The sequence below is a fragment of the Vombatus ursinus genome, unplaced genomic scaffold, assembly GCF_900497805.2.
Source record: "Vombatus ursinus unplaced genomic scaffold, bare-nosed wombat genome assembly UNPS02014830.1, whole genome shotgun sequence".
Taxonomy (NCBI): domain Eukaryota; kingdom Metazoa; phylum Chordata; class Mammalia; order Diprotodontia; family Vombatidae; genus Vombatus; species Vombatus ursinus.
Window position 1 is genome coordinate 46,741,839 of NW_020954608.1, and position 17,316 is coordinate 46,759,154.

Here is a 17,316-nt window from a genome sequence, read left to right on the forward strand (position 1 = left end):
TGGGGTGGCCCTATGTGAACATATCATCCCTTACTGGGGGGCCCCCCAGGAGGTTCATAATGAAAGAAGAACCCATTTTTTGGGCCAGGGGCTCAGTCCTAGAGGCCTGGGGAATCTGCCAGCACCTACATTGTGCTTACCACCCTCAGTCCTCTGGGCTGCTCAGGAGAACTAGTGGGATGCTGAAGGTATTACTGAGAAAATTAACCTCTAATTTACTGGCACCCTGGATTAAGGTACTCCTCATTGCCCTTCTTATCCTCTGGTCATGACCTGTAGTATGAGGTCATTACTGGGAGGCCAATGCCCCTTACCTCTGCAGATCTCTCCCCACTTGTGTCGTATACTTAGCTAACAAATCTACCAGATTCAAGACCTTGTCTTAGTCTCCTTCTTTAGGTTCACTCCGTGGAACCTCAGTGGAAGGGGCCCTTCCAGGTGCTACTCACCACCTCCACCACTGCCAAACTCTAGGGGATTGAATCCCCAATGCTATTATCCACATCTCTTGGCCACCTTAGTTTTGTCAGCTTTAGTTGTACTATTCTTTTCTATTATGCCTCTTACTCCCCCTACCTTGATTTCCCTTTTGACCTGCTGCCTCTCCTTACTTACAATGGTCTTAGAATGGCTGACTGCCTCTGGGGGTGCCCAACTACGGGGCAAAGAGGGAGAGAGAGAGAAAATGACCTCTCTTCCTCCATACCTGCTCACTCCATGTGGAGGCTGGGCCAGGAGGCAATGAGGCTGTTTAACCTGTCCAGTTGTTGGTTGTGTGTTGACCCCCAGGGGCCACTTCAGTACAACCTATCTCTACCAAAGACTGGGGGTTTATTGAATTAGTCTCCAAGACCAGAGATCCTGAAAAACTGTTTGTAATTCAGGGGGCAGGCCAGACTAAGTTTGCTAGAAAGTTCGACATTTCCCTTAGTGCCCCTTATTTCCAGAAGTGATTGGGCAAAACCCACATCCACCTGGCTCTTAGTAGCTTCCAGGGTCCTGTTTTCTATGAGGCCACCTGGCCCTCCTCAGCCCTACCTGCTGCTTTTTGCTATTTTTTTTTTATTATTTTTGCTATATATTTGCTATATATAATCCCTCCTCTGGGAATCCTGTAGGGAATCTTGATTCAGCTCAGAGTAATTACACGAGCTCATGATCCATGCACAACCACGGGAGGGGGTTCAAATTCAATCCATGTAGCCCTGCCCTCTCCTTGCATCCTAGAAACTAATACAACCCAAGGTGCCTCTGACTTGTTCTGTGGCTATTGTCCAGCTGGAGTTGGTACCACTCCTTGCACCAGTGACTGGTTCCTCATTAATAACACTTTCTCTGCTGGAAGCTGCTTGGAACTCTGACCTAGAAAAACAGGGAATGAAATCATTTATTGGGATACTACTGAGGGTACCTTTAGGCAAAATATAGGTATAGCTCTACTTCCAATGGTATGGCCAATTACCACTGCCTGAATCCTTCTATGGGCATGCTTGTACAGCAACACCGACATAGCCCCTGGGGATTTGCTTCAAGTCTCCAGGTTCCCCCATGTTTTCCCTTACCCTATCATTATCCCTGGGAATGTTCTTCCTATGTGACACATCTCTTTATCAAACCCTTCCTCCTCAATGGACAGGGCTATGCACGATTGTTCGTGCTGTATCTGACCTCCGGTATATTCCAGGTACTATCCTGATACCTCTGACACTCCAAGGCCTTGTTGTTGCTGAACCTGCTACTCAGGTCATGTCCTACCACTCCTGATGCATGATCCCAGACCTGCTCCTCATCATAGGTGGCACTATTCTGGCCCACTACAGGGATGGGAATAGGAGGTCTTATTTCTGCCAATGAGGTTTCCAGAAAACTTTCCCAACATATGGCTGACATGATAGCAAGAGTGGTGGGAGACCTGAAGGTTGAAATCAACTCCTTGGCTGGAATAGCCTTGCAAAATTGGTGACTACTGGATGCCCTCCTTGCTGCAAAAGGGGGTATGTGTGCTTTTCTTAATGAGGGATATTATTTTTACGTCAACAAGTCCTAACAAATCCAGGATAGCATAGATTCTTTCTGCATGCATGCCACTCAGCTGAGGGAGCAGGCTGCTGGAAACCAGTGGTATGATATCTCTAGCTCTCTTTCCCCAGGGGTAGGTCTCTCCTTTTGGCTTCCTGAATACTCTCTATTGACCTAGTAATCTATGCTGGGTTTGCCTAGGCCTAGCTTTGGCCTATAGGTGTTCCATCACCTTAGTGAGCAAACTAATGTTGTCCTTAGCTATTGCCCCTTGGTCTGCAGGGAATGCCTCAGTTGTTCCTTTGACCAAAAGGAGGGGATATAAAAGTTATGAATATTGTGAAGGTAGAATGATTGATGACCTTACTAATAACCTTGATTTGCTTGAACTTCTTGCTATCTAGAGGAAGCCAAACTGGGAATCAGAATCATCTAATCAGGAGGCAGATTGACCAACCCTCAAGCTGGACATACCTGAGATCCTTGCAGAGTTTGCGGAACTAGAACCTCATTCAAAAAAACAGATTGCTGATAATGGGACTCTCCTTATCCTGATCAACCCCTACCCAAGTTGCAAGTAATTTAATCTGCTCAAGCTTGGGTGGAGACAGGTTTCTTTTTGTCTAGATGGCTTGGATGGGGGGGAGGGGTTGGTGATCTGATAGAAGGGGTATTTCCATGGAATGACCTCAGTCCCTGTGGGAAGGGTTTAAAAACTGTACCCCAACTCCAAGGGGAGCTCAGCCTTTGCCTGTAGCTCTGCATGCATGCAAGCCAGCTTAAGAGAAAATAACTGCACAGATAACCTAACTCATTTGTCTTTCTTGAACGAAAGCCTTCCAGGTTGACAAGAGTCAAACAGGACTGAAACAACTGAACAACAAAAAAAGTATAGAATAGGCTTACTGGCAGATGGCCTCAGCTCAGCAAAATAATAATCTAGGTAATCTGCTTAGATGAAGCACGTGAAGAAGGCTTGAAGAGAGAAGAGCAGATTTAGAACATTTGATGTCAAAAGTATAATAGAGAGGGAATCATAGCAGAATAAAAATATTGTGATGCAGCAATGAAAGCCCAATTGAGATTGGGTGGACAGCTAGGTGGCGCAGTGGATAGAATGCTGGGGCTGGAGTCAGGAAGACTCATCTTCCTGATTTCATATCTGGCCTCAGACGCTTACTAGCTGTGTGATCCTGGCAAGTCACTTAACCCTTTTTGCTCAATTTCCTCACCTATAAAATGAGCTGGTGAAGGAAATGGCAAACCATACCAGTATCTTTGCCAAGAAAACCCCGAATGGGATCATGAAGAATTGGACATAATTGAAACAACTGAATGAGTGAACTGAGAATTAGATGCCATATATCTGTAGTAGACCCAGTCACTACAATATTGTGACTTTTGGCAATATTTGGAAGATTAGAGTAGAAGTGGGAAAGTAATGGTGGGGGTAACCCAGTAAAGTTGGGGTGCAGAAAGTAGTAAATGATGATATGGCAGTGGAGCAAGAGATTCAAGGATAAGTCTAGTGTAGATTTGAACTCATCCACTATAGGTTTAAAACCTCAAAGGGAGAAAAGTGAGACTAAAGCAGTGGTGATAAGTGTATAAGGGAAAGCAGGAGGAGATGAAGGGCCTGAAGGTTATGGTGTTGGCAAAGAATAGATTGAGGAGCAGTGAGGGAGAGGGAGAACGAGAAGGAAAAGAGATTTTGTTTAAAGTGAAATTTTAAACTTCAAAATTATGGAAGTAGAAAAGTTATGGGTGGTGGTGAGGTCCAGGGCATGGCCATTCTTGTAGGTGACTTGGTTAGAATAAAGTGGTAAGCATTGACAGTTCAAGAGGTTAGTGAATGCAAGTTCCTTGAGAGCAGAAGCTACTTTGTTGTTTTTCAGTTGTGTACAACTCTTCATGATCATATTTGGGGTTTTCTTGGCAAAGGTACTAGAGTGGTTTGCCATTTACTTCTTCAGCTCATTTTACAGATGAGGAAACGGAGGCAAATAGGGTAAAATAACTTACCCAGGGTCACACAGCTAGTCAATGTCTAAGGCCGGATTTGAATTCAGGAAAATGAGTCTTCCTGGCTCTAGGCCACACTGCTCCACTCAGCTGCCCAGAGGCTACTTTATTTTTGTCTTTATATCCCTAACAACTAGTGCAGTGTCTGGAAAATAATAAATATCTATTGATTGAATGATAAACTGGAGTATGTATATCTATGTATATATGCATGTGTATATGCATATATATGTATAAGTATGTATACACTTTTGCCTATTATTGTGGCTAGGTCTCCAGGTATGAAAGCAAGAATTGGGGTGGAGAAAAAAGAGGGAGCTACTGAACTTCTTGAAAAAGAAAGGAGAATAACCCGAGATCTGGAATATAACCAGGATATTTATAGGTCATATAGAGCGATGGACTGGGTATAAAAGGAAGAGAGGTTAGTGAATAAGGCCAGTTGAGGGAGGGTCCAGAAGTTGCAGTGACCATCAACAAATCAGTGTGTAGGGGGAAAATAAAGTGTACCCAGAATGGTATAGTGGAAGTGTGAAAAAGAATAGCATAGGGGCTCAGGAGAGGTAGAGCTGAGATTGATGATGATGAGAGAGGGGAAAAAAAGAAGGAAATAAGCATTTATTAAACAGGCACTATTCTAAATTCTATACAAATATCTCATTTGATTCTCATAACAACCTTAGGAGGTAGGTGGTATTATTATTCCCATTTTATAGTTAATTTCCAATTTATAGTTAATGAAACTGAGTATGTTAAAACTGTGTCTTGTTCTAGTCACCGTGACTACTCCCCTCACCCCCACTCCTAGTCAATGTCAATATAGTAAGTAAATTTATAAGTAGCTGGTATAAACGGGCAATAGCAGGAAATGAGATTGCCAAAAGGAACCTAGAAGTCATGTACAAACTGCCACAAAGATCAAAAATATTAACCAAATATATTAACCAGAAATCACATTTGGTTTTATGTGCTGAATCAGGGGAAACAGCCTTGCTGTTAGGGCCTTTGGTCCTATGATATGTAAATCCCAGACAAATTCAGATCTCCATAGGACTAGTAGATCACCAAATGATGCTGATCATTTTGAGACAATGTAGACCTGTTAACTTTAAAGTTTTACCAGCTTTTTAAAGTTTTGTAATGATTTGAAGATATTAATGAACTAACACTAAGGAGGCACAGAGAAGAGTGTGTTCCCCTTAAAAAACCCTGTAAAAATGAGGCCTCAAACTCCTACCCCCACCCAACACTCTTCCAATTCCACTGGTTCCATACTACATAGTGCTCCCTGCTCTCTGCCTTTCCCCCTCCATATCCTCTTTCTCACTCTGCCTGCCTTCCTTCACTGTCTCACTTACTGTCATCCCACCCATGGCCTCTGTTGCTTGTCTTCGGACTTTCTGTACTGTTTCTGTGGTTATTATTGTGTGATTACAGACTGTCATAGTGGCCTTTCCCAGTGAGTACCCAAAAAACTGGCATGCCTGCCTCCATTTTGTAATTTCTTAATTATCAGTTCACTGAGCTTAAGTGACTTGCCCAGAGTCATAGAGCTAGTAAGTGTCTGAGGTTGAATTTGAAATCCAGTCTTCCTGACTCTAGGCCCAGTGCTCTATCTATTGTACCACTTAGCTGACTCTGGAGAGACATTTTATAGAAGAAGGAAGTTTCCACATAGAGGGATAGTTATTGAATTACTGGTTTATGGGTAGGAAACGGTGAAAGTTTATTACTGGATTATGAGGAGGAAAAGGTGAGAGTTTACTAGCAAAATAAGGGAAAGTGCCAGTGGGTCCTTTAATTAGAAAAAGTAGCACCTATTATTCTTTCCTAAACATAAAAGGAACAAAGGAGAATGATTAGGCTTCTTGGTTACCTGATATTGTTTTCTCAGTGTTCTAAATGAACTCATTTTTAGTGACAATTTCTTTGCCTATTCCCAAAATGGTAGAAGATGATGGATAGCCAGGAGATATTATGCACATGTGATTGACTCCTGCTTTGGCCTGGTGACTGAGAATCCTCCCTCAATATGGGGTAATGAAAGGCCTCATGTCTCAGGCTCAGGTCTTTTGTGGCAGCCTGGCATCTATAGCTTAGTGACCATAGTCTCTTGTATTAAACAGCTGTAGCACTGTTGCACTGATGGGAGGCATGTCAGATGCAGCCTCCACAAGGTTCTGAAGTGAATTTCCAAATACAGTCTGAAATGGAACAGAACAAAATGGAAAGAGCGCTGGCTCTGAAGTCAGAGAACCTGGGTTCAAGTCAAGTCTTTGACCATTATTGCTGTTGTGACTTAGACCAAGTTATTCTCCTTGGGCCTCATAGTTTCTTCAACTGCAAAATGAGGGGGTTGGATAAGATGGGTATTTTTTTACTCTAAATTTATGTTCTGAATGCCACCCTCTTAGTGTTTTTACTTAGGATGCTCCCTTCAACATCTCAGTCACATTATATTTTAGTTGTCACTCCTAGGAATTACCTTATTTCTAAAGAGGAGTGTTGAAATATCCAGTATTAATGTTTTTCTGTGTGGCTTCTTTTGTAATTCAGTTACATTTTCCTTTTAAAATGTAGTGGCTATTGTTGCTATGTGCTTCTATATTTAATATAAATCTAATTTCCTGACAAGTTTTCTTTTCAAGATGATATATTTACCATACTTTTCTCTATCATCTAATTTGAAATCAGATTTGTCTGAAGTCATGACTATACCTCTTGTTTTCTAAACTCACTTAATGTATGATTATCCTTTTTTAACTTCCCATTTTAAACCTGAAAGCATACTTTTGTCTTAAATATTTCCTATAGGTAGTATGTTTTGGGCTTTTTCTTTTCTAGCCACTTTTAAACCCATTTCCTTTATTGGTTAAACAAAAACAAATTATAATCAAAGTTCTGATTGCTAATTTCTTGTCCATTACAAGTTAAGCTATATATCTTTTTCTTATCAGTAAAATGTAGGACCTTCATTGCTTCCTTTTAGTTGGTCAAATCCCACTTCTTTTTGTGTACATATATCCCAACTTAACTCTAAATTTATATAAATCTGTTTTAATAAGTACACACAGGCACTCAATCTGATAAATCCTCAGCATTAACCTTACTTCCTAGATTGGTCCAACTGTGTGTGTGTGCCCTATCTTTTGCAAGCTACTGAGCTTATATTTGAAGTTTGGAACCCTTGGGGGAAGATAATTTGTGTCAAGGTAGCGAGGTGATGCAGTGGATAGAGGACTAGGCCTGGAGTCAGAAAGACCTGAGTTCAGATCCAACCTCAGATACTTAATACTTGTATGAACCTGGGCAAACCATTTAACCTGTTTGGCTTAGTTTCCTCAAATGTAAAATGGGTACCTACTACCTTACAGGGTTGTGAGGCTCAAATGAGAATATTTGCAAAACGCTTAATATAGTGCCTGGCACATAGTAAATGCTACATAAATGCTTTTTTTTTTTTAAATCAACTATCTAGGAAACTTCTTTTCAAAATCAACTATCTAGGTAACTTCACAGAACAAATTTGTTTGGGTTCAGTCTAAGGGTTGCATTTGAGGACCTAGAGGGCCACATGTGGCCTTGAGGCCACAGGTTCCCCACCTCTGATCTAGGCAGATACGTTAAACCAGGTTGATGGTAACAAACAGGTTTCAAACCTGTTTGTGAGTTAGGAGAGTGTCTATTCAAAGCATGTGAAGACCTTTCTTGCAAGAATGGGGAGATGAGAATAATTTGTTCTAATGGTCATGAAGGCACTTAAAACAGGTACTGTGGAGTACTTAAAAGTTGGTCAGACAGTGAAGATGGCAAGGTCACCCATGCATTCCAGGCCAATGCCTGCCACTGGACTTAGATGACCCTGGAAGAGAGAGTGAGGTTGATGACTTTGTGCAACCCTGCCTCATTTAAATTCAATTCTTGGACAAGTCAAGACATCATTCTCATGTCATTGATCCTCTTTGAGAATGAAGGATCAACAGTAACAATCTCTACAAAAGTTATCAATAAAAACTGGCTCCATCTTGAATTCCTGGCTGATTTCTGGCAATCAGCCCATCAGCCTGTTGCTATCTTGATGTATTTTAATAAACTCCTTTTACTTCTTTGTCTTGAGCTTTGCCTCATTAATCAGGGCAAAAACTTGGATGAAGAATTTCCTTTTAAAACTTTAAGATTTTTGTTCTTGTGTCATTTTTCAGTCATGTCCAACTCTTCATGACCCCTTTTGAGGTTTTCTTAGCAAAGATACTGGAGTGATTTGCCATTTCCTTCTCCAGCTCATTTGGGGAAACTGAGACAAATATGGTTAAGTGACATGCCCAAGACCGCAGAGCTAATAAGTGTCTGAGGTCAGATTTAAACTCAGGAAGATGAGTCTTCTGGATTTCAGTCTGAGCACCCTATCCATTGCAACACCTAGCTGCCACCTAAGTAAGATAGGTATGTCCATAAATATACAGACCTAGCTCATGCAAATTAAGAATAGATTTCTCTATCCTGGGACCTTGAATTGGAGCCTATCCCACACAAAGAGAGACTTCAATTTCTGTCATGGGGGGAGAAAGAGAAGGGCCATAGCTGCATATTTGTGCCTTTCCTCATCTATCTCTAAGAGGAATATTGGGTTAGAATCATATGTATCTGTCTCTTCAACTATTGATAGTCTAGATTCAGAAGTAAAGACACATTGAAGTCTGGTTGGCTCTTAGTTTATCCTCACCACCTAAATTCTTTTCCACCAAATACTGATTATACAAAAGATCAGCGTAAATAAGTAATAGTGAGTCAACCCATTTATCCAAGCAAACAACAAATAGAAATCAGAAAAGGAGAATATACAAGAGTGAATGAGCCCTTTAGCTGAGATTGAAATGTAATTTCAGCTCAGACTGATAGAAGGCATCCAATCTTGCCCAAGGAAGTAGATTTTTCAGTTTCTAGCAAGGTAAGCTTTAAATCAGGGACATGTTGAAGAACTTGCTTCTGCTATATGCTTATAACTTCTACAGTTTTTTGCTATTTCCATAAATATCTCTCCCAAAGAGGTTCTAGAACTACCTCATCAATTCTCAAATTAGTAAATCTCTTATGCAGACATGCAGTGCCTAATTCAGCATTCTCTCTGCCAATCTGGATTTTCTCCCTCAGATATGCAACTAGCTTTTCCTTAAAAGGTATTGAAAATGTCCTTGAGATTTAATTGGCCCAAAAGACTAAGGTTGAGGTTATTGATGTGGCTTCATAGTTGCCTAAATACAAAAAATAAAAAATGAATTCTAAGCAGATCTTGATATGCAACTGATCAACTGGCATTGCAACACAAAAGAAGAAGGAGCTGTTCTCAGATGAATCTACTCAGTGTCTTCCTAAAATATCCTTACTGAATAGCCTTTTCTTTTTATGTATTAGTAAGTCGATAATTTAACACATCAACTTTTGAATAATTGTCAGATCATCTATAAAGCTTCTAAAAACTTCATTCCGTTTCAATTTTGAACCTAAATTACCAAGACCTGAGTCAGGTTGATGTTGTTTGTCCTTTGTTCTTAAAGATGACAATGACATCAGGAAGGTGATACCATGACTTGTAAGTGAATTGGATTTAAGTGAGGAGGGCTGTGCAAAGTCACCAGACTCACTTTCTCCTCTAGAGCTATGTGGGTTGGGTGGTGAGATATAGATGAGGATGACTGGAGATGTACCCCCGCCTTGCAGTCAGGTAAGACCCTGACAAAGGGAGAGAGAAGCATCAATGGGGAGAATGAAGAAAGACTTTTTGTGAGAGGTGGTACTTGAGATGAGCTTTGAAGAAAACTGGGGGTTTTATGAAACAAAACTGAGGAAACATTTGGTTCCAGGTATGGAGTTAGTCTGTGCACCATCATGGAGATGGATGGAATTTTGTATAGATAGAGCAATGAGACCAGTTAATCTAGAAGGTAGACTATGTGAAAGGAACCTGAGCCCAAGCCTGAGCCAGGGTCTTGGGCTGTCTCTTTTGTTTTGTTCCTTTCTTGAGTATTATCCACTGAACAGTGATCCTAAGATGGATATTTCCAGGCTGGCAGCAATATTGTGATTTTGAGAGCTTGGGAGCTCCTGGTTTCTTAATTGGTGCCAGATGTACTTTGAGAGGAGCCCTGGGAACTGATAAAGTGCTCCTTGGAGACGATGAGCCCTGGCAGGAGAATCAGCCCAACTCTTGGCCTGGCTTGTAAGAAGATGTAGAGTTGGAGAAAATTGTTTGGACAGTGCAGACTAGAGAAGAAAGTGAAGTACAGATTGAGTAATCCTGCAAAAATATGTCAGGTTTTGATGTTTTAAGCTTCAAAACTCCCAGAAGAATATAGCTGTAGTTATAAGTGACTGCTGTTGCTTGTTTAAGTCCTTGTAAGTACCTACTTCTAAGTCACTTATATTAAGCATTTCTTCTGTGTGGAAGAAATAAATAGCTATTCTATACTTTATTTACATTGTATATTAAATACATTTTTACTCTCCAAGTTTTGAGAGTCCCAACTTTAATTGGTTCTGGGGTGGAGATGTAAAGAGACAAAAAGTTGAAAAGGAAAACATGATACTTCTCTTTAGTACCAAGGTATCCCAGAGCTAAATCTGGTCTACATGCCTGGATTTAGAACCAGAGGAACTATAGTTGTAGTTGGGGAGCCCTCATGGGCTAATGAGCAGTGTTGCATATATATATAGATAGATAGATATCTATATCTGTATCTATATCTATATACCTATATATCTATATAGGGAAATAGTCATACACAGATATACACATATGCATGTTTGTACGTATATATACACATGCTCACATACACATATACATACATATATATCTGACTAACAACAACAACAACAACAATACACACACACACACACACACACACACACACACACAAAACCTATTTCCTATTGGCTTGGAAAAATGAGTTTATTTGCTATTCATGATATGTAGTCTTTGTGTAATTGGCATTTGGTGAGATTGGCCTAACCCTCTGGGACATTCTTCTCAGTCTTGGGGAGGATCCCACCCAATTAGGAGAGTTTATTTCTGATTAAAGTGTAAAGAGAATCTAATCTAGGTGAATTCTGGCCCTAAAAAGCCTGAAGATTCTCTCTCTGCCCTGCCCCCCCATCCCATTGTTCAACTTAAGTGGTCTGGGTCAAGATGGATTCTTTTGTCCAGACCAGTTTCATCAAGCCATCTCAGCAGGAGGAGCGGAAGGTTTTCAACACACCTGTTTGTCCATCCCTTCATTGATTGCTCACCCACCAGGGCTCATCTCTGACTGTTGAGGACACCCACTTTTCCAAAGGTATTTAAGCATTCAATGATCTTCAGAGTTGTTTTTGGTTACAAGAGAAACCACTGATCTCAGTTTATTGATTATTTGCTTGCCTAATTAATAAATTGATTAATTACCCAGAAACTCTAGGACTTTTCATTTGTCTCAAGATTCAACTCACCCACAGATACAGTGTCATCAAACTTCAGAAATTCATCAATAGAGAGATTTAACCAATGACTAAGAAGAAAAAAAATGTGACAGGGTATTTCAATGAAAATTATGCAAATTATTCACTCAACATAATCAAATAGGGAAAAAAAATGGAGGTTTTGATTTCCCTTTCATGTGTTTTGAGGAAGTCCAGGTTAATTTTTTTAGGTTATTGTTGAATTTAATTTGTTATTTTTCCTTCTTTGAATTGACCTCAGAATTTTTTAACTTATATTTGTTCATTTTATTGGAATTTTTCTTGCTATTAGTTATTTTTCTTGTCTTTTTTGTTTTTGTTTTTTGGCTAGGGGTTAAGTGACTTGCCCAGGATCACACAGCTAGTAAGTGTTATGTGTCTGAGGCTGGATTTGAACTCAGGTTCTCCTGAATCCAGGGCCAGTGCTCTATCCACTGTGCACCTAGCTGCCCCTTCTTGTCTTTTTTTAAAGAGGATACTAACTTTTGATATTCATTTGGCCATTCTCCTTCTTTTCCTTTCTTCCTCCACTTATTAATTTTTGAGGCATCTTTTTTTCTATTCACTTAAAGGGAAGAGGTGGAATGAGAAGCAAGACTCATGACTCCCCCTTAACCCTATAGCTACTACTACCAAATTTTCCTTTCTTGTGCCTATTAGGTTAGCTGGTATTTCTTCTTCCCTTTCCTCCTTTCCCCATTCAAGCATTCTCACTTGGGCAGAGGACCCATAGCAAACTCAGATATACTACATGATTCTGATAAATTATACTAGAGAGAACCTGATCAAGAGGCTCTGTTTGTATACTTATATATTGCTCGGTTTGTATGCTTATATATCGTTTGAGTTTATAAAAGCAACCAAGCCATACCCCTAGACAGCCTCTAATACAACAGATATCAGAAAAAAAATGTATAGGAGAAAATACAAGGCAAATGCACAACTACCACATTTTCCAGTTACTTCAATTCTTTTCTTGCGTTAACTCATTCTGTGTATGCAGAGTATAGGAATATACCCCTAGCTTTCCTAGCATTCTTGAACAATCTCTATACCTGAGATGGTCTTACAAGTGCTAGTAATGTGTATTTATTTATTAGAGATCAGATGAGATGATATTTAGCACTTCAGAAACTTCAAAGCCTTATATAAATGTTAACTATTATTATAATTATTACTTATTAGAACCTTTAAATACCCCTTTTGGAATTATTATCAGTTATTCTCCTTCCTAGGAAGTGCTAGATCTGAGACCTGTGGAATGAGTCTTGTTTTAGTAATGTTAGGATAGCACTATGCTATTCTCACTCCTTCTAGTCTGGAATCTTGGGATACTTTAGTAGATCCCTATTGGCTACCATATAAAAATCAAACTTTTTTTGCTTGACATTCAAGGATTTCCACAAGTTTGTATTAGCCTACCTTTCCTACTTCAACTCATTGTGCCTTCATTATACATACTTTATACTTCAGCTCAACTGGACCATTTGATGTCTCCTGATGTCCCCTTTCCCATATTTCCCCACTCTGTATCTTTCCTTATACTATTCCTTATATCTGGAATGCCACTTCCCCCTCTGTTCATAAATTTCCTACCGTAGAACTACAAATTTAAAGCTAGAATGGATCTTAGAGGCCAGCTCCCCAGCCTCTCATTTTATAGGAGAGGTAACTGAAGTCAGAGGAGAATAAATTATTTATCCAAGGTTATACAGGTGATAAGGATCAGAGGTAGATTTGAAAGCAGATTCTTTGACCTCATATCAGTTTTCTGTTTACTGTATCATCCTGCTTCCTGACCCTTCATTTAAAGTCTAAATCAAATGCCATTTGTCCAGGAAAACCATCTTTGATTCCCCCTGTGGGTTGTCCTTTCCACCCATAGAACTCACATAATATTTTGCACTTATCACATATTAATTTAATATTATAATTACTTGTATGCAAGCACGGACCCCATAAGAGCAATGATAGCCTGACTTAATAACATCATTTTCTCTCCCAGTCCCTAGTAGAACACCATAGTAGGTACTTAATAACAATTTTCATTGAAGTTTTTTGTCAATTACAAAGTCTTTGTTTCTTTTAAAAATTGGCTGTGTTTTTTTTTCTAGTCTTCATAGTAAAAAAAGTCACTATTTAAATTTAATCCTTTCACTTAAACATATATATATATATATACATATATATATATATATATCTTATTCTGATACTGTGTAGTTTTCTCTCTATATACAGTTTTGATTTTGGTAACCAAGAATAGGCTAAACAATTCCTAAATTCTAAATTTTTTTCAGTACCAACACTTTTATGATAATATTGACCACGAAGTATACAGCAGGGGTGTTATTAAGAAATTATTCTGAAAGAGTTTCACACATTGAGATGTTTTAATTGTTACCTATATTGGAATTACATTTTCCCTATATAGCCAACCTTTCTAGGCTATAGCTTTTGACTTCAACCCCCCTGTTTTCTCTCCGTATAGCCTCATTCTTTTCCCATTAAAAAAAATCATTTTATTGAATTTGAAGCACTTTCTTTTTTGGGAAAAAAGAACCAAGTGAACTTTACAATTAGATATATAGGGAAGGAAAGAGATGGAAGGTCAATTTTTGGGTCTTCTAACCTTGATAATGTCGTTTGAATGTGGTCCCAAGACAGCTTTAACTTCTTCAAGTATATATGAACCAGAGATCACTCCTGAGTTCGTTCTACTTGGCAGCCTGACAGAGGTCAAATATTCACACAAATGAAAGATTGCTCCTATATAATGAAACTGGCACTTAAGCATCACCTCTAATAAGCATCCCACCTTAGTCAGTGCATTTTAAAGTATCCCTAAGGTTTCCAGTACAATTTCACTTGACCTTTAGCTAAAGAGCATTTTTACTAGACTATCAATTTCCATTGGTCCCTAGAGTGTTGGCTTAAGTCAGCACATATAAGAGACAGAATACTATATGCAAGGCAGGTATGACCTATACCTATACAGAACAAGATGTTCCTGCCCCAGCCTGCCTCCCTTTATCTCTTATGCCATAAGAAGAAAGTCTTCACTTTTCCCCCTTCTACTTCTCCAAGTTTCATCCTGTTAATTTATTAGTGATTTTAGAGCAAACATTCATTTAAAGAGGAAAAAAAAAGTCAGACTTCAAACATTGCTGGCTAGAACCATAAAATTACAATTAAATTAATTAATTACACATTTACACTTAGTCAATTCCTTAAAGGGCATTATAGCCAGTGGTAAAAGCTTTCCAACAGCAACTCATTTAGAATAGGCTATAAGGCAGGGCTGATCTTATATAGTTGGCAACAGAAACCCAGATTTGTCTGCAGGAAACTGAATGTGAATTATCTGTATAATTCAGATGCTCCTTATGATTTTGTTATTAAACCTTTCAGCTATACATCTAGACCATGCCTCTTGGTTTGCTCTTTGAGCTGTTTTTATTCTGATAACTATACTTGTTTCTGACCTATATATGTTCTTTCTATGGCTTCTCAGATCAGCACTCCACAACCAATTCTATTTTTCAAGACCTATAGGTCACTGCTTGAGTGAGAATTTTCTAACCACAGCTATTTCTTTCTTCTGGGTCTAGCAGACTTTATCCTGTTTTGTGGCAGGCTCTCAGTGTTGGCCTGTAGCTGGCCCTGTTTCTAGTGGTACGTGGAGCTCCACCTGTGCTTTAAATTGCCCTGGTTGTATCTTATTGTGCACCAATGGCCCTGAGATTCAGGGATTCCTTATTGTGGAGTTGAGCCTGGCATCAGATGGGCAAAACCCCAAGCCAGTGACATCATTTGAAAACTAAAACTTTATTAAGTTTTTATTATACAATGCATAAGAGATAATGAGTTGAAATCAATAGAACAGTTAAAATAATCAAATTAGTTGTGTGTGCAGACATGATCAAAGAAAGATAAAGTTAAGAAATTTAGTAAATTGGAAATAAACAGAAGAAGAGAAGAACTGATATCTTTAAAAGGCTTGGGAGTAGAAATGAAATAGAAAATAAATATTTTGAAATCAAATAGCTATCTTGCAAGTTTTTAGGAATCAAAATTTATATTCCTTTAAGCAGAGCACCCACAGGTAAGAGTACCATTCCTTGTGTGGACAGAGGACGAGGAGGGGGATAAGAAGGAGCAGCATTGCCCAACTGTAACTGGTCAGTTGGGTCCCCATTGGGGCAGCTCCTACTACTCACAGATTGTCGCTTGTCCTCAAAGAGGACCAATGACATCAGAAAGGTGACGTCTTAACTTGCAAGTGAATTGGATTTAAGTGAGGTGGGGCTGTGTAAAGTTGTCAGACTCTCTCTCTTCTCCAGAGTTATCTGAGTCCAGTGACAAGAGATCAGGATGACTGAAGACAGCCTCACTCACAGCATTAGGAAAAACCACCACCACCACCACCACCAACAACAACAATGACTCCTTAGCACTACCTTTAGAATTACGAAGGAAAGATGTAGCCTCGCTATCTGGGGACCAGATTTATCAGTACAAGTGGTGGTTGAAATAATGGCTTCAGAGCAAGTGTTATGTGTGCTTGTGGAAACTCCTTGAGGTTAGAGGATAATTTATTTTTCTTTGTATCCCCAGAACTTAGCACAGTGACTGGTACATATTAAGCACTAAATAAATGTTTGTTGATTGATTGTGAGAATGGTTAAATTAAATTTTAAAAAGTGGAAAAGTCTTTCATTATATACATACGTATATGTATGTGTATGTATATGCACAGATTCACAAAATCTGAAAGACGGCTTTGAAAGAATGAGGGGGAATGCTCAAAAAATATGAAGCAGTTTATTACTCTACTTCTAGGAAATTGTGGGAGGAAACAAATTTAATTCAATAAATGTTTATTCAATGTCTGTTGTGTTCAAGGCATAGTACTAGATAATAAAATTTATAAAAAAGCAAATTGGATATGTTCTTTTGTCTAGAGGAGTTTACAGTTTAATGGAAAAGTTTACAATTTCATTTGCATGATGAGAGGTGGAAATAAAGAGCAATGGGAGATCAGAAAAAGGATTATTCCTTTGCAACTATATGGATCATAATCTCCTGATTATATTGGAGCAGAATATAGTTGTATGAAGGACATAATTACTACAAAAAGTTTGACTAATCAGGAAATGATGATTCTGCTTATCACCATGAAATGAAAACTTCAGGAAGAGGAACAGGTCTTGGAATAAAGTTGATAGGAATGGCTTCATAGAGGGAATGGAATTTGAACTGGGCCTTGAGATATAAATAGAATTGTAAGTGACAGAGATGTGAAAGAAATCATATCAAGAATGGAGAATGATAAAAATAAAAAAGCAGGAAAACATGAAATTTTTTTTGAGAGAATAGGGAATAACTGTGGATTTAACATGAAATCAATTTGAAAAGGTAGATTAGGATTAGATGGTAGTTGGTCTTAAAAACTAAGTTAAAGAGTTTATTCAAAGATCTTATTTGGTCAGCACTATGAACAGAACTAAAGTATAGAAGGGGCTAGAAGGGGATGATAATGGATGTAAGAAAGCAGTAGAGTAAGTGAAAAGGTACTGGTAAGGAGAATTATATTCTAGGTTACAGAATCACAATCATTGAAGAACCTGAGAGTTAGTTGGTAGGGACTTCAGAAACTATTGAACCTAATCCATACCTGACTTAGAATTGCATTTATAACATACTTGATAGATATTTATCTAGATTTTGCTTGAAGACCTTTAGTCAGGAGGCATCTGCTGCCTTCAAAGGTAGCCTATTCCACTA